Source organism: Schistocerca nitens, chromosome 1 (assembly GCF_023898315.1).
Source record: "Schistocerca nitens isolate TAMUIC-IGC-003100 chromosome 1, iqSchNite1.1, whole genome shotgun sequence".
Classification (NCBI taxonomy): Eukaryota; Metazoa; Arthropoda; class Insecta; order Orthoptera; family Acrididae; genus Schistocerca; species Schistocerca nitens.
In genome coordinates this window covers 581,873,817-581,877,350 of record NC_064614.1, presented here as the reverse complement: position 1 = coordinate 581,877,350, position 3,534 = coordinate 581,873,817, and positions in this window count along the sequence as shown.

Below are 3,534 nucleotides of genomic sequence, written 5' to 3'. Positions count from 1 at the left end.
AATCGTTAGCGCGGGAACCAAAATTAAGAACATGGCGTCCATGTGCTGAACACAGCTAGCGAACTTCAACAGAAAACTGTGAACACAGAATTTTAATTTTCACTTGGATATGACCCCAATGCACATATATTTTTCGAAGGAGAGTTTCTCTTGGACTGTAACGGAGAGCCCAAAAATCTGTGCCAGAACGTACTCTGAATTCAACAGTGATGAAATACGCTAAACAAAATGGTTATGTACATAGCAGCCATCTGTGACAACCTAGGAAAAAAGCGCTGACTGCACAGGGGCAAGCAGTGAGAATTATACTGTAAGTAACCTGTATGTTTATATGTTAGTAGCGCGATAGACTGCATTAATAACAGCGACAGCACTGTGCGCCCTCTGTAAGAGACTCTGTGGTTGGTCAGACTAGCAGTTGGAGGTGAACAGCCAGCAGTGTTTGAAGTTGGGAGTGAGTAATCAGCAATGATGGAGGTTAGAGGTTAATAATTAGCAGTGTTGGAGGTTTGCAGCATTAGAGCGAGCGGACTATCTGAATGTGCATCCGTCATGAAAATTTATTAGTGATGATTATACAATTTTTTTCAACTGGTTGTCACTTAAGGTAAAATCTGCTAAATATATTGTTTGCTCTGCAACAAAATTTTTCCTTTGTTATGCACATGCCTATTAGTAGTTAGACTTCAGTAGTTAGAATCTCTTATTTAACTGGCAGTATTGGCGCTTCTATCGCTGTAGTTCGTGTCATGAAGATTTTCTGTGAGGTAAGTGGCTTAAGATATGTATGGGTTATTGTTCGAATTTCTTCTAACTCAGGGCCATTCTTTTGTACTAATTATTCGAAGTCAGGTTATCATTTTTGAGCAGTCAGATTGCGTTGTGCTAGGATTTTGTGGGTCATGAATGAATAGAGTAAGTTTGAGCTGTATTAGTCAGGGCAAATTCTGTAGATCAGAAATGGAACGATAAAGACAAGCAAAGTGACACTTGCATTCAGTTTCACTCAGCGGTTTAAGTAAAAATATAATTAAGAAGTTTCAGTATTATGTTTACCCAATCACTGTCTAGGGGGCTCTTTAAGGAGTTACATATTGGCATTGCACCTTCACAATATACACATTCGCTAAAGATATTCTAATTATGTATTGACACTAAAAGCGAAATATTTATTTATTAATCCGTAGAACTCCCTGCCTGCTGCAAGACTTCTAATCGACGTCATTTCATCTGCTTGCGTGTCAATAAACAGCCACTTACATCTCTCCAATCACCAAATGACAAAGCTCATTCACAAATACAATTTTGGAAGGTTAATACTTTGACCTCACAAAAGGTAGTTAAAGAAAATAACAAATCAGCGTTGACACCATAATATAAGCTAATCATGTTATTATAGTCTATCACTAGCAAAGCGTAGAAATAAAGAAGCGATAGTTTCGTTTCAAGCCTAACTTTTCAGAAAATACATGCAACATAATATTAAGAAATCGTGACTGACTGCAGATGGCAAACCGGAGCAAAATATCAGCAGTACTGCGAATGTCAGACAGCCTCACAAACACTAATATATTACAGTACAGTACCTATTTCGTGCTAATAATGTTAGGAATGTAAATACTGTAATCTCATAACTGTATATATAATCGAGCAAAATTCCTTTGTGTATTACATCATAAAAGACTGACGATAGTGAAACTGCACCTAAACACACGTGGGTGGTAAACAAGGAGAAACCGCTCTTGCTCAAGGCTGAACCGTATTTAGGTAGTTACATACTCCTGAGTATTTGTTTGACGGCGCTGTTTTACCCACAGGTGCATATCCACGACTTCCTTCATGTCTAAGTTTATTTTAGTGTTACGTTACCAATGAAAAAAAATCTTTACCTAATGTATCTTTGTTTCGCGCTTGCATCTCACGGTTAGTAAAAACATGAAAATTATAAGGTGGCTGACGTCAGAGTTACCATTGAAAAAATATTACAAACGAATACACTGATAGAAGATGGGTGGCGCACGCGTTTTGTCAACCTCTCCACGATGCTGATTGCCGCATGCTGACGCCGCACTTATTTACTGAGGGAACTTTTTTTTTTACGTGGTAGCCTGTGGCGTCATAGTTACAGCATCAACCGAGACAAACGTTAATTAGATTTATATTTTACGTAGTAATTTTAGTGACCTTGCCAACTGAAGATTTATTCAATGTAGGCAGTACCACAGATCGCCCCGCTGACGTTGTCAGAAATATGTTAAATTAAGCAGAATGCTGCATTTTTGTTTTTTACATGGTTCAGTCCATTACAATAAAAACATTGCCTCACAGAGTGGTAGGACTGGTTCATGAAGCTGTTCCGCTTAACACCGATTGTCTCACTGCCAATGAAAGGTAGTACCTACTTTCAGTAAATGTTGGCAATGTTTGCAATAATTTCCAAATAGGAAACCAAATACGAAAAACTTGAATCCTATGATAGCAACAAATTTGAGTGATATTTATAGTCTGCAGACTGATCAATAGGTCGCTGAGAGACATGTTGCTGACTAAATGTAAAATGACTTCATTAATCCACTATTACGTGTTTCGGTGTTTGCCATTATCATGATGATGATGATGATGATGATGAGTCCCATACTTCTTTACAGAGCGTAGGGGAGCGACGCGGGAGAACCGCGCCGCCTTACTAGGCAAGGTCCTAGTGGAGGTGGTTTGCCATTGCCTTCCTCCGACCGTAATGGGAATGAATGATGATGATGAAGACGACACAATAACACCCAGTCATCTCGAGGGAGGAAAAATTCCTGACCCCGCCGGGAATCAAACCCGGGACCCCGTGCTCGGGAAGCGAGAACGCTACCGCGAGACCACGAGGGGTGGACTATCATTATCATACAAATCGAAAAAAGTTTTCCATCACCCCGGTTACCAGAACACCTGAAGATAGACCTTGTCTGTGGATACTTATCACAGACACAGTCCCTTCGACTGTTCAGAGATGTCACTAAACCCGCCCAAAGATGTAAACAACTATGGATGAGCAGTACCTATTAGACGGAGGGGGTCCGACAGCAGATCAGTTCCTATCATTCCACCAGGGAGGAGGTACACGGCTCGTGTTGTCTGTAGTTCAATCATGCCTTGACGGTCAACACCGTGGTTCGAACGCGTCCGCATTGTTACTTTGTGCCAGGAAGGACTCTCGGCAATGGAAGTGTCCAGGCCCCTCGGAGTGAACCAAAGCGATGTTGTTCGCACATGGAGGAGATACAGAGAGACAGGAACTGTCGAAGACATGCCGCCCAAGGGCTACTACAGCAGTGGATGACCGCTACCTACGGATTATGGCTCGGAGGAACCATGACAGCAACGCCTTCATGTTGAATAATGCTTTTCGTGCAGCCACAGGACGTCATGTTACGACTCAAACCGTGCGCAATAAGCTGCATCATGCGCAACTTCACACATGACGTGCATGGCGAGGTCCATCTTTGCAACCACGACACCATGCAGCGCGGTACAGATGGGCTCAGC